Source organism: Rhinatrema bivittatum, chromosome 6, assembly GCF_901001135.1.
Source record: "Rhinatrema bivittatum chromosome 6, aRhiBiv1.1, whole genome shotgun sequence".
Taxonomy (NCBI): domain Eukaryota; kingdom Metazoa; phylum Chordata; class Amphibia; order Gymnophiona; family Rhinatrematidae; genus Rhinatrema; species Rhinatrema bivittatum.
Window position 1 is genome coordinate 150,412,554 of NC_042620.1, and position 25,362 is coordinate 150,437,915.

General features: G+C 42.2%; 1 protein-coding gene across 3 annotated transcripts in view; it reads left to right on the forward strand.

Annotated features, from left to right (window-relative positions):
* Positions 1–25,362, forward strand: part of HECW2 (HECT, C2 and WW domain containing E3 ubiquitin protein ligase 2) — a 646,010-nt gene that overhangs the window by 375,344 nt on the left and 245,304 nt on the right. The window lies entirely within an intron of this gene.

A 25,362-nucleotide genomic window follows, 5' to 3' on the forward strand; every position in this document is an offset into this window, starting at 1 on the left:
ATTGCATTTTGAGCCAAGGGCGAGATTTTGGTTTTTGAAATTAGTTACTTTGAGTGGAGCAACTTCATGAAGAGTCTGCTCTAAGGTGGCATCCCATTGTTGTAGTGTGTCGGATAGATTTTCAAAAGAAATATTACCGAGAAGAGGAGTGATGGTTGAAATGAATAAATCAGTGTCAATGGTACTACAGCGAGGGCAAGGAGCTGAAAAATGCGAAGATTGATCTTTCAAAATGGAAATAGAAAGATGAAATCAGATTTAAAATGATCAGACCAGGGTACTGGTGAAGTATCTAGGGTCTGAGAGGAAAATGAAGTAGCAGAATGATTGATAAACACTAAATCGAGAGTATGACCAAGCCTGTGAGTGGGTGTTTGGATGACTTGGGACCATCCAAGGGAAGAAAGTATGTGTAAAAACAGAGCAATTTGAGGAGGATTAGGGAGAATATCAGTGTGAAGATTAAAATCACCCATGATGACCATCTTGTTCAAATCAAATTTGGTAAGTAGCACCTCTCATTCCTGCTGTGAGATGGGACAATGGAGAGCAGAAGGACTATAAACTGGGGCCCTGTCTAAGGCACAGTCGGCCAGTTTTCTGCAGCTGAAGGGCAGATTTTGTAGCAAACATTATAAATTCTGAAGCATATTGGCAAATATTCCCATTTTATATTGTCCATTATAAAATTCTAATAGTTTTTCAACCTTGCTTGTATCTGTATAATTTAGTTTCTTTTTGTTGGGCGATGAAAACGGATCTCAAAAGTCATTACAAGGAGGAGATCTTAGGGATGGGCTGAGGAGGGGAAGAGTGGAGAACTCAGAATGGGGTGAAAAGGTGAGAGGACTGGGATGGGGGAGGAGTAGAAAAAGGTGAGAAGACTAGGGATGGAGGCAGAAGAAGGAGAGATGGGGAGGATAGGAGATGGGGAAGAAGGGGTGAGATTAGGAATCTGGGACGGGGAAGAGGAGGGAGAAGGAGGGAGGTTTTGGGATTGAGGAAGGGGAGGAGGGAGTAGGAGGGTTTCGAGTGGATTCCAGGATCTGGGAGGAAGGGAGAGATAGAAAGGAAGGGAGGTACCAGGATATGTTGGATAGAATCTGAGATCAGGGAGAGAGGATCAGTATCGCAGTGGGAAGAGGGGAGGGAGGGAGGGGGCAGGGGTCTCTACTGTGTTCCGGTTCTTATTCCCCTTGCATGCCCTCTCTATTTTCCCACCTAAGGTGGCATATACACTAACACATTCATCCGTCAATCATTTCTCTCTCACACGCACAAACACTGCCCCTTCTCCACGCCTGGCTCACACACATGCACATCTTCCTCCACTCCACAGTTAATTTCTTCTCTTCCCCATGCTCTTTGAACCTACAGTAATCGCCACTCAGACCCTTTAACCTCTCAAAAATGATCTGCTTTTGCACTGTCTGCACCAGGCTCACCCCCTGCTGCCCTGAACAACAAAAGCGTTGGGGCTGGATTAGAGACCAGAGTAGCTCTTCTTTAAGGATGTGCATTCGTCCTGATTCAGGGAGCCCGAAACCCGAAGGAATTTTTCCCAAAATTTCGGGAAAAATTCGTTGTCGGGTTTAGTGCGCACTAACGGGGCAATTCATAGGGTGGTAGTTCATAGTGCGCGCTAACAAAAAAATGTTAGCGCGCACTAACTCCCGTCAGTGCGCAGTAAAACGACATTCAGGTCTCTGAAATTTCCCGCGGCTACTCTTCTTTGCTTTTCTATCTGTACTTCTGGCTCACCTCCTCTCCCCTTATTTCCTGCAGGCTGCCTGGGAGGAGAGGGGCTGGATCAGAAATAAAGGGCTGTTCTCTGCTGAGTGAGATTCAGCACAACTAAAAGGCAACAAATCTTCAGCCAGCCTGCTGCCTCCCAGATTTTTACCCCCTTATGAGTTGCTCCTATACTTCAGCGGCTGTCTGTGGTATGTTCTGTGTGGTTGGGAGAGCAGGTGGCTGGGAACCAGGTTCAAAGCCACTTTATCTCTTATTGCCTCAACTAGCCACTTAGATTGTAAGCTCTCTGGAACAGGGACTCAGACATCGTACCTGTATATAATTTGTTGTAATTGCAGTGCACTCTGGTTTAAGGTGCTGTATAAATGCTGACATACCTTACAAGGAAAAAGTTATAATTGTTTGGACTGTTGGTTTCTAGGGCACATTATCTCTGTTTACATGTAAGAGTGTCCCATTATATTCAGATCGGTCAATGCCGTGACTCTGGCTCATGTGAAGAACAATCTGTTGAGCTGTGCAGTGCCCCAAATCCCTGAACAGTGTATGGCAGAAGCAGATTAAGAATACGCTACAGCAATTCCCCATATTGACCTTCCCCTTACCTCATTCCTTCCCTAGGGAAACGCCTCTGGAGGAAAGCGGAAATTCATTCTGAATGCTGGCTCTCCTCTGGGCAGAGAGTGGGGGTTTCATCAGATTCCAGAGAAAACTATATTGGGAACTTGAAACCATCAAATCCGTTTCACACGAGATTCCAGGTTAAATATAAACTTGGACTTTCCGGAGTCGCTTCAGAAAATCCAGAGTTATACTTTCAGAATTCCCTTTGTGTTTCTGGTTAGTTTAGCAGTGAAAGTCCCTTTTGTTTTGGAATGACTCACATTTGACGTATTTGTCAGCAATAATACCTGAGCTATTTGTTGCAGTCTACCCATAACAAGATAATTCTATGTTCTGGGTGCTTCCCTCAAAGCTGTCTGAGTGACAGATGGCTGCTGTGAGACCCTGGGCGGTTTTCAGATGCTAGACTCTGGTAACCGGTAACTTGAAAATCATTCCATGGACAGGGGCAGCTTTCCACGCGACACCTTGCCAATTGCTGCAAATCCAACCCGTTGGATTGCGGCAGCAGTGAGATTTGAGATGAGCTATCAGTCTTGACATTTCTGCTGTTTTCACAGTTTTGGTAAGGCTGACTGGGCTGCTTTGTTATTCCAGAAAGAGGACTGCTCCCTTGAGCCAGCCCATAAGCTTCAGGGAAATCTCTGAGCCTTGCAGTAAGCAATTGATTCTTCCCCTGGAAGCAAGAATTTCATGCTTCTTCCTCATTAATTAGTGGAACAGTAACTATGGTTGTAGCAGGCTCTAATCCCAACTGAATTACTGGGTAACAAAAAAACCATACCCCCGCAAGGATTGCCTTGGGGCACATGAATTCACTTTATGGCCAAGGCATGTTATAAAGAGATTTGTTGTAAAGAGGAGCAAATGCATCAAATGTTTTATAGAAGTCTGCTATACATCTTATAATATTCCATGAAGTTTAATTTGTGCATCCAGAGGACTAATGGTTGTCAGATACTGCAGAAATTAGATTTGTTATAGTCTGCTGGATTTTATTTATCCCCTTGCATTTTTCAACAAAGTATACAGGTATATGCCAAGGTATGAACAAAGTTGGGAGATCTGTTTGGATAAATTGGCTAGAGATATTATTGGAGTGTTGATCCATGTTTTCAATTGGAAATCCAACTCAAAACCATATCTGTGTTGCATGGAATTGGCTTGCACTGATTATTTGTGTATCTGCATTAGAATATCCGGATTATAAATATTGGTTCATGTTTTTCTCTGAGGATAAGTTGGATGGTAGTCCTCACACAATGGTGACATCATCAGATGGTGCCCCGGTCCGGAACTTTGATCTCAAAGATTCTAGAACTTTCAAACATGCCCTACTGAGCATGTGCAGTAGTAGTTATCACCCTACCCCCTAGGCAGAGTCCCTCTGTCTTTTTTTTCCAAGGAGTCGTGTGATGGTGGGAGCTGTGTGTGTCATGTTATTCAGCTTTGCTCTCTCCTCACAGGCTTTGTAAGTAATTTTTTCTTGAGCTACAGCTATTTTTCTTTTCCTTAACAGATGAGCTCAATGGGTGTTTTTTGTAGAGGACCACTGTTTCCAGTCGTTCTCGCCTGCAGGCATTACCTCTGTGAGGAGGGTTCTAGTTCATGTAATTGGTAAGTATGCCTTTCAACCTATCGCCATATCCATGGCTGAGGGAGTTGGGGGATGAGGGACCCCGCAACACAGGTGCTACTCTTTGGTTGCAGTGGTTTGCAAGCTATATGTCCTCATTTTAGGTATAACCCTGTCTGTGGACAGGGGAGTCCTGGTTCATGCAATGGTGGTTCCATTTACTGGACCCATGCTTCCTTGAGGAAAGTATATGTAATCATGGTGGAGGTATTAATACCTACTGGAATCATCAGTTATTTACTTGGGATTGAGATGTACAATCTAGCAACTTGTTCTTACCCCTGCAGTCCAGTGGTCTGCCTCCTTGGGTTCTTCACTCCTTCCGACTTCCAGGTGGAATGTCGAGGGGAGAGGAAGAAAAGCTAAGGCAGTTGTGGTGTATCTTAGTGTATGCCTGCAGAGAAAGATACACCACTTTTCCCCTATATTTTCACCAAGTTCTGGCCTTTAGATTTTCTCACTTCACTAGGTTGTCCAAAGTGCCTTCTTACTCACCTGAACTATCCTATTGACAGAATAGATAGCCTGCCCTTGACAGGGTGCAGTGTGGGTGAGCTTCAGGCCTAACTTATCTCCCTGCTCCGGAATATGAGCTAGCAGTCCCATTCAGGGATTGCCTTTCATCCCCTGAAACTCTTGATGGTGTCCTGCATGGTCAGCTATTTCTGGTACTTTGGCATGTATGGTCTGTCCCAGACCCTGCCATTGCTGATTATTCTTCCAAGCGTTGCTTGGGTTTTTCTGCCCATTGCCTATCAGCCAAACATAGGTGTACTTCTGCAGATGTATCCTGTCTTTCAGAAGCCAGTGGACCACAGTTTCTTACTGGGGAGCTCACGGGCGCCAGCTGGGTTTTCGGTTGTCTTGTAACATCGAAGGAAACTAAGTGGTCTTTGTCCAAGAGTCCTTCTCTTGTTTACATCTCTAGACTTTTTCCTGTATCCAGTAGGTTCTAGACCTACTACTGTTGTCAGGGTTTACTGATCTGAAACCTTGCTTGTAATGTTTTCTGTGATGCAAAGTATGTTTTTTGCTGGCACTCGCATCACTCCCCTGCCTTAGGCACCTCTGTACATATTGGGGTTTTGTATCTCAGTATGTTCAATGTTTTCTTTTTGTAGAATCAAACTCTTTTCCCACCTAGACCCCTTTGTGGGTTGACTGCCTCACAAGCAAAAGGGAGAGAGGTGGTGCATTCCAGGCTGTACAGTTTCCCGCTTTGTCTCGCTCGAATAGCCTATAGCTTGGGAATCACCCATGCATGAGGACTATTATCCTGCTTGTCCTTGGAGAAAGCAGAGTTGCTTACCTGTAACAGGTGCCTTCCGAGGACAGCAGGATGTTAATCCTCATGAAACCCACCCACATCCCCTGGGAGTTGGTTTCTCCTTATATGAGCTATATCATGGACTGAGGGACTCTGCCGAGGAGGAAGGGTGATAACTACAGCTGCACATGCCCAATAGGACATGTTTGAAATTTCTAGAAACTTCGAGATCAAAGTTCCGGACAGGTGCTCCATCTGATGATGTCATGCATGTGCAAGGATTAACATCCTGCTGTCCTCGGAGAACACCTGTTACAGGTAAGCAACTCTGCTGTATGGGTTAGTCCCCATCTAGAATAGCAGATTAGTGTAGTTCTGTGCTCTGCCTTACTTTCTCTAGTTCAAGTATCCCTACACAATGTGAAGGGGTTCTGGGTTTGCTGGCTTAGACTGTGCTAAGAAGGTGGGGCTGGGAAAATATGTTGCTGGGCGATGTGTCCACTGTGGTGGAGCTAGAGAGTAGTGCCCACAGGGTTGTAGACCAGTAAATCTTTCCTGTGCAAAGAACACATTTATTTATTTATTTAAAAAACTTTTATATACCGGTATTAGTATGCATACATCATACCGGTTTACAATGTAACTTTAAAGGTAGAAATTACAATGAACAGGGAGGGCGAACAAGGAGGAGTATACAAAGAGCAGGAGGTGGAGGAATTAAAGCAATAAATAAAAACTGCAACGGACTATTTACAGGAATATACAAGGCGTAGGCAAGATACTTGCAGAAGTCTAGAAGGGTTTACTTAAATGAGACTAAATATGTATGGAGTGAAATAAAAAATGGTACTATGTTTTATCCCCAGTAGACCACCTGTTCTGTCCTGGGATCAGTGGAAAAGAGTCATGAAACAGTCCTTACAAAGATTTTTAGTGAAGTTAGCTGATTATGTGGCTGCTGCTATAACTGTTTAATACTGTGTTGTAAACTGATTAATAGACAAAGAATTTCCTCTTCAGCCTAAAATAAACAAATATTCAGCCTTCTCTTCGCCTGAGGTGTTGCATTGAACAACATTTTGCCCCATGATTTTCCTGCCTCTGGCCGTCTGTCCTATGGTGGGGAGGTGTCTGGTAACTGGCCAAAGGACAGGAAACAGTAGAACTGAATGGTCATGTCTCTCAATGGAGAAAGGTAAACAGTGGAGTGCCTTAGGGATTTGTACTTGGACCGGGGATTTTTAACATATTTATAAACGATCTGGAAAAGGCAGTGATGAATAAGCGTATCAGATTTGTAGATGACATAAAATTATTCAAAATAACTAAATCACGCTGATTGTGAGAATGGGGGATTGGGCATCTAAATGGCAGAGGAAGTTTTAATGTGGAGAAGTGCAAAGTGCTGCATATAAGGAAGAATAATCCAAATAGTAGTTATCTGATGCTGAGTTCCATGTTAGGCATCACCATCCAGGATAAGGATCTTGGACTCACCATGGACAATACTTTGAGATCCTTGGCTCAGTGGTGGTCAGTAAAGCAAATAGAATGTTAGGTATTATAAGGAAAGGAATGGAGAATAAAATGGAAGATATCATAATGCCGCTGTATCGATTTGTAATGCAACCCCACCTTGAGTATTGTGCAGTTCTGGTCATCACATCGCAAGAAAAGATATAGCAGAATTAGAAAAGGTACAGGGAAGGGTGACCTACTGAAGAACTTTTTCTAGACTTGAGTATTAACACAGCAAAAGGTCACTACAGACTCCTTGTTATGAGCACAGAAGATGCTCGTAAAGTTCATTTGTGTTCCACAGGGGAAGACTCAATCACACGTGGACCCTTACTCCACAGTCAGTTGAGCCCCATCTTGGAAACAGACTGCATTTGTCTGTTGCAGCCCCTCCCTTCCAGGTTCTCCCCATGTGCTGCCTGCAGGGCGTGTTCCAGGCCTACCCCTCTTCTCCTGCTCCATGCAGACTTTCAGAAGCAGAAGCCCTGGAGTGTTCCAGTGTTTATCCAGAGACTTAGTAATTGATACAAATTCATGGAGTCTCAGGGTGAAATCCAGAGAATTCCCAATCCCAGGTATGCTAATCAGCAGAACCTTTACCTAGGCAGGTGCTATAATACAACAAAGAAACCTGTAAATATCACAGATAAAGTTCTAGAAAAATTCCATTTGCATTGCAAATAAAAATTAAAATAAGAACATCACTCAGCAGCAAAAGCAGATGCAAAAATCAATCCTTTAACTAATTTCCAAAAGCTACAGATATTATCTATCTTTTGGATTGATCTAGGCAAGAGTTTCCATAAAATAAGGATAGCAGAAGAGAGATCCCTTCTGCTTGTCCCCTTCTATCTAATTATGTGGTATTCACTCCCAGCCCTTGAGGGCTGCAAAGAGGTGGAGTTTTCAGAATTCCCTAATGAATATGCATGAGATAGATTTCCATATACACTGCCTCCTTTGTTTGCAAATCCATTTGAGTGAATACCACTAGTCTAATGTCAGACAGTGCTGGCTGTTGAAACAACATCTTTTCTGCAGAAATACACGGGCCCACACCTCGTGCACAGAGCCCTGCAAGTAACCTGGGGCCCCCTCCCATGGACGCGCACTCTTGATGGCAGGCCTCCCTCACTGACTCCCCTTTTTTCCTGCGGCATGTCGATGTGTTTGTGCACATCAGCCACTACCGATGACACAGGCAGTGGAGGACATTGGGCGTGGGCTAATGATGTCACCAGATCTTTAAATTCAGGGCCCGGTATGCTGTTTTGCCTCTTCTCTGTGCCTTCATTTTTCCCTCTTCTTGCCCCTTTTGTAGTCAAAAGAGCCCCATATATTTTCTGACATTTTTGCTTAATGCCTTTAGTTTGAAAGTTAATGTGTATCGGGGTTTAAGTTTACTTAATGGTGTTGAGTAGACAGTCAGTGGATGTTTGAAAGCTTCTGCATGTACTGGTACACACTTGTTTTTATTTGACAGACAATATGTAACGTTAGCTAGCCATTAACTTGTCATTGTTTATATCGTTGCAGCAAAGGTGGGTACCCGAACCCATGGCAAGCTGTGATGGGTGGTGCGAGTGTTTCAACATGGTAACGTGCCAGCTCTCAGCTGCCAAGGGAACACCTTTGTGACGAATGGAGGGGCGTGGTTATGCCCGGACATGTGGCCCCTTTGCTTGGTAGCAAGGCAGGGGGCAGGTAGGGGAAGATGACTGCCTTGCTTGGTGTCATGGCGGATGGCAAAAAGTTGGGGGCCTAGCCCCAGTGTCGTTTATCATGGCTCGGGTATGGGTTTCTTAATTGTTATATTGGTTATTTTATTATTAATAAAGCTGTGGCCTTTACTGCTCATTCGTATTGTTGGAATTTTTTGCATATTGTGGCATGTTTGAACTGGCAGCAGGAAAGTGTTGGAGGGGGGGTGGGGGGAGGGTTTCCAGACGGTTTAGTCCCTACTCCCAGAATTATGAAGTTTCCTTACTGGGGAAATAATGAAGCAGACCCTTGATCAAATAAGGTGGTAAAACCCAATAAATAAATTTAAAAGCAAACATCAGTAACTTAAATTGACAACGAGATTCCATGGGAAGCCAATATAAGGTCTGCAAAGAAGGTGATACGTGCTCATGCCAAGCCACATTTAATAAAAGTCAAGCAGCTAAATTCTGAATCCTTTGTAATTGCAGTAAGGAAGATTTAGGCAAGCCAATTAAAACTGAATTACAATAATCCAGTCCATTAAGAATAATTGAATATATAACAGGATAGCAAAATTCTTACTCTCCAAGACAGGCATTATCACTCATAATTAGATAGAAACAGAGAAACATGACAACAGAAAAAGATCACATGGCCTATCTAGTCTGCCTCTCCATACTGTCTGCTCAGCTCTACAATCATTAACACTCCTTCAGAGATCTCCTGTGCTTATCCCATGCTTTTTTGAATTCATATACCAGCCTTCTCTCCACCATCTCCACTGAGATGCTGTTACATATATCCACCATGCTGTCTGTAAAGAAATATTTTTTAAGATTACTCCTAAGTTTACCCCCTTTCACCCTCATCCCATCACCCCTCGTTCCAGAGGCTCCTTTCCATTGAAAGAGGATCACTTTTTGTGCATTGATACTTTGGTAGTATTTAAATGTCTCAGTCATATCTCTCCTATCCTGCCTTTCCTCTAGGGGGCAGTTTTTCTCATCCCAGTCTTTGGGGACCACCTGACCAGACTAGTTTTCAGGATTTCAACAATAAATATGCATGAGATATATTTGCATACAATACAGGCAGTGCATGCAAATATATATCATGCACATTCATTGAGGATATACCAAAACCTCAACTAGCCAGGCAGTCCCTAAGGAATCAGTTGAGAACCACTGCTCTAGGGTAGATCTTTAAGTCAGACTCCATATGCTTTAGACCACTGACTATTTTAGTAGCTGTATGCAGTTTCATTAGTTTTTGCTTTATTGTATGCTCTTGATTTTTGTTTTATTGTTTGATGTGAAATTTTATTATGTATGTACTATTTTGGAAGTCATCTAGAGCTCTATACCAGGCATCTGCCAAATAAATAAATAGATAAAATAAACTGTCAATACCCAATATATAGACATGATCTTTACATTCTAACTGCACTCACATCAAGCTCTACTACTGGACAAACTGTCTGATTTGAGGGTTTCTTCACCCACAGCAACTCTGACTTGCCTAACTGAATTTCAGCTTGTTTGCCAGGAGCCATAGGGAAATTTTCTATAAGCAGTTGTGAAGCCTAGCTACTGCTAGACCTTCCTTTCTATTTAAACCCAGCTCTACAGGAGCTGGATATTATCCATATACATATTATAATGAATCCCCTTTCAACTCTAATCAAATTACACATACATATTAGAAAAAATGGGGATGCACAAGATGAGACATCCCAGGGAGCTGAGAAAGGACCATCAAAAATGATGTAAATCAAGCAGTATCCTGCCCCTGACACTGCGGGACCGAAGATGATCCAGTAGGATCCCGTGGTCCACAGCGGTAAAAGCAGCACTTAAACCAAGTGCTTGAGTTTCTGTCTCCCCTCTCACTCCATCTGGCTCCATGTCATAAGAAGCAAGCTAATCCACTTCTGGCTTTACCGTATTGCAGGCATGAACTTGTGATACTGACAGTCACATTGATTTCCGTAAAGAAATGAGGACAATGTGCTTTCCCTCTCTCTCTCGCTCCAAAACCAAACCAAACCCAGTTTCTTGTGTTGTTCAGAGGGGAGCTGTTTTATGACGCTGGTCTCCAGCAAGCTTTTCAATTATTCACTGTTCATTCTGTCTTTGAGACTGCAGTTCCCAGCAGCCCCAGCTATTTTATTTATTTATTTATTTATTTGAAAATTGTTTCTGTACTTCCTGCTCCAAAAAAAAGGCTGCGGCGGTTTACAAGACCAATATACGCAATTGAAATAGTGCTACTAACATACAATAAATATAATCCTAACAACAATGGTGCAAAATACCTTAATTGCATATCTCTGATTTTCACTGAAACCTTGCTGGCACAACTGCTTATATTTCAAATTCCTGATTGAACAGCTGCATTTTCAATGCTTTTTGTATCCAACAGAGTTTACATTTGCTCTGGCATGGTATTTCATAAAACCGGCTGCGACTGAGAACCCAGTCCCTCACCTCAGCAAGATGCGCCTGCTGGATTGTTGGGGGTCTCTATAATCCTTTGTTGAGAGAGCGCAGGGATCGTGCTGGTGTACATATCCTTAATGTAAACAATATATCAAAATAGTGGTATACCTGGTTTCTCCTCTAAATACCTTATTCAAGCTATCATACTACAGAGAGCTATATAATTTTGTAGGACCACTACTCAAAGGGTCAAGGTATTTTACCAGACTCTCTTTATGGTTTCAGGTCCATTTTACTTTATATATATATTTTTGTAATTTTTTCATTATATCATAAATCTTTTCTTTCCATCAAACTGATGAGAGCTCCAAAATTCAAGTTCAAAGTCAGATGATAATGTCACTTTTTCAGTCTAAATGCAAAGCAATTCAGCAGTGATACTCATCTGCACAGCCCATCACGATCGCGTTTCTGACCCCCACTCTTAAGGTCCTGCTTCAGGGGAAAAGGCTTCCACGCTTATTCCGTGACACTCCCAGGGCAATCATCAGAGAACCATTTTTCTAATCTCCAATAGCTGTATTCATCCAATAATATAGATGCGATCCCGACTTGGACTTGGACTGTAACAGCCAGGGGTTGAATCCATTCTTGTGTTCTACCTCCAAGCTGTTAGATTACCTGCTGCACCTCTCAGATGCTGGCTTAAAGACCACCTCTGTGAGAGTGCATCTCAGTGCGAATGGAGCCTACCACGCGGGAGTGGATGGATCGCCTATCTCAGTACAGCCTGTGGTGGGTTGTTTCATGTGGGGCCTACTTCAGCTAAAACCTCCCCTCAGGCCCCCTGCAGTTTCCTGGGACTTCAATGTGGTCTTGGGCCACCTAATGAAGGCTCCCTTTGAACCTTTATGTTCTTGTGACCTGAAATACCTGACCTGGAAGATCATTTTCTTGATAGTGGTCACCTCAGCACACATGGGCAGCGAACTTCAGGCACTAGTGTCCTATCCAGCCTACACAAACTTTTTCCACGATCGGGTGGTTCTCTGCACGCACCCTAAGTTCCTACTAAAGGTGGTGACTGACTTCCACCTGAAGCATCTATCGTCTTACAAACGTTTTTCCTAGGCCTCACTCACACCAGGTGGAGTGAGTTCTGCACAGTCTAGATTGCAAAAGGGCCTTAGCATTCTACCTGGAATGAACAGCAGGCCACAGAAAATCCACACAACTCTTCATTTCATTCGACAAAAATAGATTGGGAGTTGCTGTATCCAAGCAGACCTTGTCTACTTGGCTCACAGACTGGCTCACAGACTGCATCTCTTTCTGCTATGTGCAGGCGGGCCTACAGCTGGGAGGCCATGTCGAGGCTTATTACACTTAAGCCATGGTGACTTTGGTGGCTCACTTGCGGGCAGTCCCTGTAGACGAAATTTGCAAAGTGGTAACCTGGAGTTCCCCTCACACATTTGCTCCACACTACTGCTTGGACAGAGAAAGTCGACATGAAAGCCATTTCAGTCGATAATTAAACTCAACTCTTCCGACCTGATGCCCCTTATTCGAGTTCAGGCTGGCTCCCTCTGTTGCCACCAGCACTAGTTTATTGTGCCCATTGGCACCTAGTTAAGTGCTGCGTGTTCCTTGTTCATACGGGAGCAGCCTATAGCTAGGTATTCACCCACATGTGAGGAGTACCATCCTGCTTGTCCTAAGAGAAAGCAGAGTTGCTTACCTGTAGCAGATGTTCTCCTAGGCCAGCAGGATGTTAGTCCTCAGGAAACCCACTCTCCACCCCACGGAGTTGGGTTTCTAATAGTTTGTTATTTTATTTTTCATGAATTCTATTTTACGAGACTGAGGAGGGACCCCACATGGACGCATGGTTAGTGGTATGCTCAGTGTGCCAGTCAAAGTTCTAGAAACTTTGACAGAAGTTTTCCGTGCCGGGCTCCATGTAATGATGTCACCCACATGTGAGGCCTAACATCCTGCTGTCCTAGGAGAACATCTGTTACAGGTAAGCAAGTCTACTTTTCCTCTCTCCTTCGGCAGCATGTTTACTGAGGCTTCTGCGCTCTACAGCACTTCCTTACTGCTTCTGTGCAGGGCCAGGGAGCTTGCTTCTATTGGACAGGGCCTGTTTCAAATGCATTTGCAGTACCAAGCAGCAAGCCCTTTGGCTGCGAGGGGGTGGAGAAGTGGGACTTGAAGCATGGCATGGGCGACACTGGAGGGGTGAGCGCTTTCACTGGTTGGAGGATGAGATTGATGGTAAAACTAACTTATACTCTTATCTTGCTTTTATTTTGTTCTTTTACGCTAATACTGGTTCCTGTTTTAATAGTATTTTACATAACACTATACTTATTAGCTTCTTTTATCTTTTATTTTATTAGCTTGTTTTACACTATCACTATGTATTTATTTTCTTAATTTTGTAAACCGTTGTGATGGTATAACTGAATGACAGTATAAAAAAATCTGTTAAATAAATAAATGATACTTGAAACACAACAGACACTTTGACCCACAGTGGCTGGAGCTCTTGATACGCTGCCTCCACAGCTCTGGAACTGTTTTTTAAACATCCTGAAATTCGGTGAATATTGGTTTAAATTGTCACCTTTGGGAAAATCCAGGAATTTATGGGTAAAAATTGGATTAAACTGAAACTGAAGGACTCTATCTGTGTCTTATACTTCGGAGCCTCTTTGAAAACAACAGGGCTTCCTGCCAGCAGAATCTCATCAAATTTTTCAGGCAGCTCCAGTTGCTGCAGAATCTCATCTGTCTGCTGACAGCTGCTCTGGCTGCTGTAGTTCTATTGTTCCCCCAACATGCTACATGCATAACTGTACTAGAATATCTGATTTATATTTATAGCAAATATCAGTTCATATTTATGTAGAATGGTTCAAACATGTACATATTTGCAAAAAAAAAATAGTGCAATACTTCAAATGTTTTGACTTAATGCCAGTCTGCCTCGGACCTGCTGCTGCTTCTGCTCCCTCCACTGCCTTGTACATTTTCTGGAGCATCATTGACCAGATATCTGACTTTTCCCATTATTCAAACTATCCCAGGTCCCAAAGTGTTTGGATAATAGATCAGGTACTTTATTCTGAAAGTATAATACAAACTAGGTAAAATAAGGCATCGTTGTCCTCCTTTCTTTGGTCCAAGGTATTTTGGGGGTTTTTTTTTCCATTTTGGGTCTGTTTTACTAAGGTATTTCTCACATTCTTTGCCTCTGAGAAAGCACCTTGATAAATCAGTTTGTGTCTGTGATGTACATCTGACTGTATCTCTTCAATAGCATGGATTTATGTCCACAATTGAAGTCAATTTTTGGTTTATTTATGGATGTAAAGTTGTAACCTGCTTAGAATTGTAGTTAAGCAGGCAGTAAGTATTTTAAATAAATAAGCAGATACACTCTTGCTTCTATGCATGGATATGCAAACCCAATACTTGTATGCAATAAGTTAACTGATAAGCATTGGGGTGCAGCAGATGCTACCATAAGCTTGCTGGGCAGACTGCATGGACCATTTGGTCCTTTTCATCTGTCATTCCTGTGTTTCTATGTAACAAGCGAGGCTGCTGCTATAGCTGTTGCACTGTTTAAGACCATCACCATGAGGATGGCAAAATAATTGTACCTAGTGGGTTTTGGGATATTGGTTGTGAAAATATTAGACATCGTCAGCTATTGGACATAGTATCCTTTTGTTTTGTTTTTTTTCTTTGTATCTCTCATCAATTGTTTATTGATAAGAATGAATTGTGAACAGTAGGTGGGGACAGGGGTTGAAGGATGATTGATGGTGCCTGTGCCCTTCCTTTCACATGGTCTGGCACCTGGAAGAAGCTCAAGGGGTTGGATTGAAATTGGAATTGTTTGTTGATGTATTACTCTCCTTCTCTATAAAATTCCTACAGTATCTTTCATCGGCATGGTGCAGTGAAGCATTGACTTCTAGGGGGTTAAAGTTTGAATGCTTTTTGGATGATTCAAGAACTGTAAGATACTGGTCACATGGAATGCAGGGTTTGCTGAATCTTAAATGCTGCTGTATGTTTTCAATTTTAAAATTTTGTTGCAGCAATAATAATAGTAAAAAAAAAAAAAAAAAAGGTTGTACACTGGATAAGTAGTCTAGTTGTGATCATTTTAATTTTTTCCAGGTTGGTTCATGTATGTATATATATATATATATATATATATATATATATATATATATTTATGCTTCAGCTGCCTCTACAGCCCTACCTGGCCCAGGGAATAGAAAACCTGATGGGGGCACTGAACCCAAATCCTTTGTAAAGTAGTATGCAGCACTGACCACTGAGCCACCAGAGTGGCCCTAATTTGTGTCTGCTTTTGAGTACCTACCAACCAACCAACCAACCAACTGTCCTGAAACTTTGGTTATGACCTTATCATGTGCATGAAAATTCTAGTTGTTACCTTACAATATTTTGCATAACCTAGATCAGGGGTTCTCAGCCCAGTCCGTGGGACACACCAGGTTTTCAGGGGTCTCACAATGAATATGCCTGGATAGATTTACATGCACTGCCTGTTTGTATGCAAATTTATTTCATGCATATTCATTATGGATATCCTGTAAACCTGGCTGGCTAGGTGTGCTTTGAGAAGCACTGATCTGGATACTTGGCCTTCCTGCAGTTTCTCCATTAGTATCTTGGTGACTTTCCAGGAAAAGTCCTTGTAGATCAAGGCCCATTGTCTTTTTTTTTTTTTTTTTTAAATATATCTGTATTAGGTCCATCAAGCCTTATAGCAGAACTGAAGCGAAAAATTAGACAAATGACCCTCTGCAAATTTAGGTGTAAGCTGGAGGAAATGTGCAAGCTTTATGAAAGAAACCCCCAAGTAATTTAAGCTCTAATTAGTTCTTCCATTAGTTACACTCAAGTTTAATTTACATACTTCAGGTAATTGGAAGCTAAGCTATCTTGCTGAAGAAAAAAAGCGTATCACAATCCCTTCTTTTCATCACAAATCACAGAGCCAAGATGTGAGCTAGTGCCAGGCAATGGCAACGTCCACACAAGCTTCTGTTTCTCCAGGGATGGGGCTGGGTTGGTATTTGGCACTAAGCAGGAACAGTTTTTCAGAGGGTTTTCTGCCTGCTTCAGGCAGCTATGCTGTTGACTTGTCTTTTTCTTAATGGCAGCAGAGAGCAGCTCTGTCACTGCCTCCTCAAAAGATTGCAGGGTGGGAGAAAGGAAAAGGGTAACGGAGACCCCAGTGATAGTTGTGTGCCCATTTGAGTACGTATGCTGTAGGTTTACCATCACTTTGGTGGAATACTCTGGGATTCACATTACCAGCCACTGGATTCTTCTGTTTCATGGAAGAGCCTGTCAAAATATTTATTTTGTGTTAAGCTACTTTTTAAATTTGAGTTTTACTTTCTGTCCAGAGATGACGATATATGAAAGTAGAGGAAATGATGCATATTGAGGGAAATGCAGGCAGCTAAATAGTAAAAGGCTACCCCACAATGGAGAAACTGAAGGTGGATTATGTTACAGGGATAGAAAATCTTGTATAACTTAGGGGCCCTATGTTGCTGAGCATTTTTCCCATAACCACTAGCTACCTTCTGGAAAAAGAAGTGGTCAAATAAATGTTACTGCCACCATTGCTATCTGGACTGGTATCAAAAACCTTTCTGAAGCATGCTGGACACATAACACCAGTGAAAACTGATGACCATTAATAACACCCTCATCACCTGATCTGTGAATCTTGTTTACATATGTAAGCAAGTCATGTAGGAAATGTAAAGCTAATATAGCCAGAGGATATATTGAGCTAATCTTCACATACTTTCCTTATCCCTCTCCAAGTCCTGCAGATGTGTTCTGGTGAATGCATCATAACTTGGATGCACCTCACGGTCAGCTTTGATATCCCGTTGACTGGCACGGCATTAAGTTATTAGGAGCATGAAGGGGTGCTGTCTTTCAGTTATGATCTGGTGGTGCAGAGAGCAGCAGACAATTCTGATCTGTCGAGGAGTAATTTACAAAGGACACCTTTGTGTCTCACTTTTTCTTTTTTAGAGCTAGCTGATGTAATCGTTCCCCCGTGGTATACTGAGCTGACTCAGAATTGCCCTCTTCTGTTCAGTCAAAAGTATGCACAGGCTTCTGTAGCCTGTGTACTTATAACCGAGTTAAAACGAGACATTTTCATAGGTGTGTTTAAGTCAGGAATAAATCGGCACATACATCCAGTTTTCAGTGCAGCGTTTTATCCTTGCTCGGCCGCTCACACAAAAAGCAGGTGTAGACTGCACAGGCAATTTCAGTGCACAGTACTTCATAGCTACTCATTTCCAAAGGGACACACAACATGGGTGGTTTCTCTTTAACAGTTCCCATGGGGGATGGAGTCATGTTGATACAACTCCAATATTGCTCTATACTCCAATATTACTCTTTGCTTTAACAGTCGGTGGGGGGAAAATAAGGGAGGGGGGGGGGGAATCGGACTCAAGACAGCAACCAATGAGGACACTAAATTTTAAGGTCTGGGCAAACACGTAGGAGTGGGAGTAACTTGCTGATGTGGCTGTTACTACCCTTAACCTTTAAGCCTGATACTTTTGAATCTACCACAAGCTTGCTGGGCAGACTGGATGGACCGTTTGGTTCTTTTCTGCCATCATTTCTATGATTCTGTGGTCTTTGTTAAGGACGATATGTGGTGGCTGAATTTAGAGACTGTGATATAGGGAACTCTGGGGCAAGGCTCCTGCTGCTACTAGTGGCGTAGCAAGGGTCTCTGGCACCCAGGGGCCAATACATTTGTGTTGCCTCCCCCCTTCCCACCATCACCACCACCACCACCATCACCATCCTCCTTGTAGAAATGCTTATGGTCACAGAAACAACAGACATTTGAAATAACCCCCTCTTCTCACCTTCTACTTGCATGTGACTGAAAAAATATAAAAATAGTCTCCTGGTCGCCCCACTACAGCCCCACCCCTGGGGGTTTTGGATTCCCCCTCGCTACACCACTAGCTGCCACTGACTAGGCATGATGGGATAGTGGGGTCTATTAAAATTCAACTGAGCTGGAAGAAAAAGAAAAACGGAGGAACTATTGGGCCAAAAAACTAATATTGGATGTAAGTAAGTGGACTAAAAGTACCCATGTACTTTGCAAACGACATGAGCTATTCAAAACTGCTCCCGTTATATTTATGGATTATTTTTCTTCTTGCTTGTTGTTCAAAATTTGCAGCAAGGGGGTGTAGGGCAACCATATGCATGGCCTTAGCCAAGAGAGTGTGAGTGTCTGTTCTCGGTAGGTATAAATACATTGTATGTAAGATGTGATTGAAGGGAAAATGCACCCATTCTCAGAACTGGGTTAACAAGAAGTTCAGGAATGGTGTTAAAGGAGCAGCACTAGCAAGATATTTTTAGGTAATCTAATTGACAGTTAAACAAAACCACCAAGATCCTGTTTTGATGTTGTGATACTTATTTTGTTCTTCTGTGCAAAGATGCTTGACCACCTCTATCTGATCTGCCTTTGGTGTCCCCTTCTCATTCTCTCCTTTCCTTTCCTTTCAGCTTGCCTCGGATGTGGGAGGTAGAGGAGGTGACATGGGAGGCAGATTTGATAACTGGGGATGCACCCACAGAGCTGGCACTGATGGCCACTCCCACTGTTATGAATGTAATAATAAAGCGGGGTGCTGTTCCTTCTCAAAACCCCTATGGGCACCACTGTGCTAGATGCAAAGCACAAACATAGCATGAATAGCAAAGTGAGACATTTGGTAAGAAATGTTTAAAAATGAGAGTGTGTTCATAACCTTATAATCCCCCTCAAAAAGTGATAAAAAAAGCCCCCAAAATAAAACCTATCATGTCAAAACAGAGATGAAGCCCAGGAATAAGAGAAAAAAAAAAGGAAGCAATAGAAGCAAGGAATAGGTAATTTCCTAGTTTGAAGACTCTGACTAACACTACTGTTTTAACCTTGTGATCATTTCCTTCCCATGAATTCACAATTGAATCTGGGCCAGAGTGACATACAGAGAGAAAATGAAAGAGTTTAGTTTGAGATGAGAGAAAGCAGGCTACCCAAACATTTGGCCAAAATTAGAATGAATGCTGATGTGTCTGATTTGAGAAACTTCCTCTCCCATGCACATATCCCTTCCCGTCCATTCAGACTTGATTTTTTGCCAGTTTCCTCTGGTGGTGTTGCAGATCAATGTCTATAACTCTGTAGTGCTCACTACAACAGTCAGCACTGATGACCATACACAGAAGCATTTAGCCAGATAACTTAGAAATTATTTGGTTAAATGAAATATTTGAGCACATACCCAGCTAAAATGTAGCCGGATAACTTAGGGGTGTTTCAGGGACATAACTGGGAAGAGCTGAGTTAGCCGGATAAGTTATCTGACTAACTCTGAGTGCCCTGCAGACCTTCCTAAAGTCAGTCAGATAAAATTAGGATAACTGAATATATTCAGCTGCTCAGCTGTGCCACTGAAAATATAGGATACGTTTATCTGGCTAACTTGACAAGCCACACAGTGGCTAAATATGAACCTCTGTATGTTTAAGTATGATATATTGCTTGCTCATCTACTCAGAAAAGTAGAGAACCAATGAGGAAGAAAACAGAAATTGACTTGGACAAGGAGCAATCGTCTACAAGCTGTCATGCTTCTCTGGCTGGCATCTGGGATAGATCCTTGCAGTAACTGGCCAGATTGGATGGGTCATTTGACCTTTTTCTGCTTTTATTCCTTCTGTTACTATGTTTACAGTCAATGGACTGTACCGTCACTAGGGAAAACTGGACCCAGATCCTTCTATAATCTGAAACGATGTGAAAAGATATGTAGAAAAAGACAGTAGATCAAATAACATTTTGGAAAAAATTATACTAAACTTCATTAGCATCAAAGTGGCCAGACAGAAGCCTCCCATCTTGCTGGCAGTCCCTTTTAGTTCTCCTTTCACATTTCACCTATGCCAATTAAATATTCCTGAACAAAGTCTGTAGGTGGTGTGGCCCTCCTAAAATTTGTGTTTGCATGTGCCATTTGATAATTGGATGGATGTTTTCTTAGGCTTTCTTAGCTTTTTGTACTAAATATTAGAAGCAAATTTTGCATAAGGCTTAATCATCAGACTGTATGAATATATCCAGCTTTCCTCTGCTAATATAGGCAGTTTTACAAACACAACTGCAAAACCTTTTTCTTCATGTTTCAGTAGGTGAACCATTGGGGAGGACTTGGCAAAAGTCTGTGAATTTAACTAAAGCATCCACTTTGAGAAAACTGTTGAAGCTTTCTCAGAGCTTCCATAAGAATCTCCAAAATTTTAGCAAAGCATGTCAACAGACGAAAATGCAAGTTTCCATGTTTGCTACACCTAGCAATGTAGCCTAGAAGATACGGCGCGACATATGTCTAGTAGAACTTTAGAAATGATAAACAGTAGTAATAGAAGTAGAGCACAAGGTTATGATAGAAGGAAACCTGATTTCCAATCCTGTGTGCAGTGTCTACTCTGGGTGACCTTGAGAAAATTTGTCTGTGGTCAAAGCACTAAAGTGCACCTAAATTCGCAAACGTGACTTTGCATGCTAAAATAGCTGTTAGTGCACATTAAAAGAGATAACATGGGTTAATAGTTCATTTAACATGCATTTACTTTTTTTTTGTCCGCAAATGGATATTTTACCATGCAGACCTTTTGTTTTTTGCATATTTTAATGCAAATTCAGTGCTAACGATTGACTGCAAGGCAGAATTATGCAACAACATTCTAGGTCTTAAAAATGTATTACATTTGTAAGTTATTATTTTGTATTGCTCAATCTGTATGCTTACATTTTCATTTTAAAAAGATTAGTAGGAATTAGAAGAATCCCTTAGGCACCGGCAGACTTTCAAGAAACTTCTAGCTCTTTCAGTTTATTTCTCTTTTTTAAAACAGAACGTGTCTCTGTAGTGATAAAATGAATAATAAAAAAAAAAAAAACAACAGAATCCACGCCCCCAGCATTGGCTTCTACACATTTTTCTTTTCTTTGGCTTCTGGATCGAGTTCACTAGAATAGAATAACAAATTACTTACCTTAATGTGAACTTTTTTTGTTTTTTTTATAGTTCTTAGGAATTTTTCTTTCAGTAAATGTATATCGTAAAGTCACCAGTTTGGAAATGCAAATTTTTCAAAATTATGTGGCAAATTTGTATAATTTTGCACAAAGATTTACTGTCCTATCTATACAAAAAAGTCAAATTCCTATTGAAAACCATTCATAGATTTTTTAAATAATATTAAAACAATAGTTATTTATTTGATTTATATTCTGCCTTTTGGCACTTCAAAGCAGATTTCATATACAAAATTTAACAAGTACAAAAATCAGATGTTTATCAAGTAAAGACATATGAATTACAAACATTTAACTGTAAAATGTCATTTTTATTTTGGATTGAAATAGTGCAATCATCCCTTTTATTATTTTTGTTTAGAAAGTTCTTGACTTTCTGCCAGGGGTATGTAAATTTATGAGCAGTTGTGCTCATAAATTTACATACCCCTGGCAGAATTTATAAGATGTTAGCATTTTAAGAAATTATGAGTGATCAAACAAACCATGTCTGTTATTTTTAATGTGTTTTAAATTAAATTATTATGCATCAAAGAATAACACAATCATAAAACAAACCATAGTAATAAAGGAAATAATAAAATGGTCCTGTTCAAAAGTTGAATTCCCTTAGTTCTTAATAATGGGTATTGCCCCTTTTGCATCAATGATGGCTTGCAGTCTTTTGTGTAGATGTGAGTGAGGCCCTTTATTTTCTCATGTGGTAAAGCTGCCCATTCCTCTTGGCAAAAAGTTTTCAGTTCCTGTAAATTCTTTTGTTATCTAGCATGAACTGCATTTTTTAGTTCTCCCCAAAGTGGCTCAATGATATTGAGATCAGGAGATTGTGATGGCCACTCCAGAACCTTCACTTTCTTGTGCTGTAGCCACTGAAGGGTCAACTTGGCCTTATGTTTCAAATTATTGTCATGTTGGGAAGTCCAAATGCACCCCATGTGTAGCTTCCTGTCTGAGGAATGCAAATTCTCCTCCAGTATTTTCTGATAAGATGCTACATTCATCCTGCCATCAATTTTGACTAAATTCCCTGTGCAAACAGGACTTTATTGAAGCTTGCCCGACTCTGGCCGAGTTTCGCTCAAAGAGCTGCCTCAGGGGCTAATAAAAACATATAAAATGACATACATACATATAAAATTGAAACAACAAATAAAATGTGACCTCTATAAGTTAAAATTATAAAAAATCAATAAATGATATTAAATCATATTGAAACACATAATACAACTATAAAACAAAATGAATCTTCATCTCAATAAGAAAGGGGTCATCACTATCTATTATGTCACAACTCTACACAGTAATGTATGTATGTATGTATACTATTTACATGGCATACACTTAAAATGGAGATACGATCTTGGTAGTGTGTACGTATAAATCAAAAGCTAGACAATAAATAAACCTAAAATAAAAATGATGTATGATAGGTGTATGTTAAGAAAAATTAAGTGTGGTGTATGGATGGTGAAAGGCAAAATCAAATAAATACATTCATCGCAGGCTTGCGATACTTTAGAAGATGAGGGGCGGGGGGGCAGGCCTGCGCTAGCCGGCAGTGATTGCACCGTCACGGTGAGATCGCTGCTGGTTTCGCACCCAATAGCGCCACCATAGGAGGTGTAGCTATTGGGAGCGAAATAGGCAGCGAAAAGGCACTTACCTTTTTGCTGTCTGCGGCGTCGGTGCAGAGTCGGCCCCGGTGACACCCGGACTCCTCCTTTTCTGGGGCTGACTCCACCCCAACTCCGCCCCCATCCTGGTATCGCACGCGATAAGGGACTTTTCGCGTGCGAAAGGTCCCTTATCGCGTGCGAGCGGCTTGGAAAATGAGGCCCCTAAGTTGGTATCTGAGGCAATGGAGGGTAATGTGACTTGCCCAAGGTCACAGTGTGTGTCAACAGGATTTGAACCCTGGCTTCCCTGGGTCTTAGCCTGCTGCTCAAACTACTAGGCTACTTCTCCATTCCAAAGCCACTTCCTATACCTGTCTTGGTGACCCCTCAGCCAGTTGGTTTTTAGTTTATCCACAATGATCATGCATGAGATAATTTTGCATGCATTGGAAACCCAGTATATGCAACAAACATTGCATTAGATGAAAGAAGCTTGAGATTTCTGCACAGTACTGGGGTAGACTTGGAAAGTTAGGTAGTGTGATTGTTCAGGAAAAAAATGGAATATACTGAGAAATACCACAGTTGCATAACAAAAGCAGTTACTACTAAATTAGTAGTTGCAGTAATTAGTTTAGTTCTGTAGTTTGGAGTTAAGCCCTGTATGTAGTTATAGCTCGCCCATGGAATGGGACAGGAAGGAAATTGAGGGAGGATGGGGCTATTGCATCCTGTACCGTCCAGAAGGGAGTGGTCAAAACTGACTTACTGTCATGGGCTTCTAGTTGCATCTGTGCCTTTACTTAGATAAGCGTTGATTAAAAGGAAGAGACATTCACTGTTGCTCGTAATCAGTCATATTCTCCTGAGGGTTTTTTTTGGTTTTTTTGCAAGTCTAATTCTTTCCTTCAGTATACTAACGAGGAATGAAAGAACTTCAGAAGCACCTTTGAAGTGGCTCAGCTGCACTTTTAGCATTTCTTGCCCTAAACTGGACTGTGCTAGCTGGTTTCAGAACACATCTTCTCTGGAACATACGGATGGACATGACTGGCAGAAGGGACCGATGAGAAAAGAGTCTGAGCTAGGGATGTGTTTTTTGATAGCATATTTTGGTTTTTATTTATCTGCCACGATGGAGTGCACTGCAAGATCTCCAGAAATCCCTTGGTGTATGGAGGTAAGGCTAGAAAGTACAGCACAGTAGCCTCCTGTTAAAGAAAAAAGCCTTGTTTGCACTGTAGCTTGGCTCTGTATAATAGTTACATTCTTGTCTGTTGGAAATATTGAACAAATAGCAGGCAGTGATAGGCACATGAAATGTTGATGAATAGACTATTCTTGCTTTTTTCAGCATTATATATGATATTGTAAAGGGGGTACCTAAAGTTAATAAATAAGAAAAAATGAATTACCTGAGTCTGAAGACAGGGAGGCTCGGAGGAAGGAGTGAACTGTAGAAGTTCCGGAGGAGGCCTGAGGTGACGGGGCCTGGAGCAGCTGAGCCAGAGACAATGAGAGTAGAGACACGGGAGCACATCACAGCTTCCCACATGGCCACCTGAGACTGCCAGAGGCTGGATCTAAAGGTCCAATGTAGCCATAGACTCATAAGTCTTTCCTAAGGAAAGAGGCAGGCCGGTAACAAATTTCCCTGTGGCGCAGAAACAGCTGGTGAGGGGAAAGGACAAAGCAAGAGAATTGGTGTTGAGCCGGTAAAATAATGCTGACCTTTCCTGTGGCAGACCAATACTGAGAGAGGCCCTGAAGAGCAGCTGTGTCAGGAGGTGAGGGAGTCCCGTAGTGCTGAGACTGGGGAGCCGCAAGAGAGCACACCTTGACACTGGAGCAAGAGGGGAGAAGCCGGAATGAAGAGAGCAGCATCAGGCCATTGCAGAGGATGCTCCCACTCTCTACCCCTTCCCCAGGCACTTGGCTACAGCAGTGTGAGAAACAGTGGAAGTGGCAGTGTTAGGCCGCAGAGAGGGAGAGAGAGAGAGAAGTTGTGTTGGCAGAGTAGGGCCGCGATACTACCAGGCGCTGGAGCAGTTACAGAGGAAAGGCCGTCGTGGCAGTCAGCATTTCCGTCGTCAGCCGGCCCTGCAGCATATTGCCTCAGAGCTGAGACAAGATTAGAAGAGGGGCCATTGAGAGAGGAGTGATGTCAGGCCGCTGCGGCTGCCGGCCCCCTTCAAGTCAGTCAGTCATGCAGAAGCTGTGAAGAAAAGGAAGCCGTGAAGAGACTGGGATCAAGGGAGCGAGTGGCGATCAGAGCAAGCAGGCAGCCCTGCGTCAGCCCACTGTGACCTTGATACTTACTATGGTAGGCAGGGTGGGCTGATCGAGTGAGTGGGGAAAAAGTGCCAGAGTGGTTTTAATAAAAAAAAAAAAAAAAGGCTATAATTGGCGTTGGGGCCTTTGGGAAGCCCCGATGCATCAGGCCGCGGTCCTGCCGATGTCTTTGCTGTCGTCAGTGGGTACCTGCGATCTCGGGGGGGGGGGGAGGACGGAGGGGACATGAATGTAGAAAAAATAAAGAAAATTAAGCCAAATTTAAGTAGAACAAAGGTAGTGGTCAAATGAGGAGA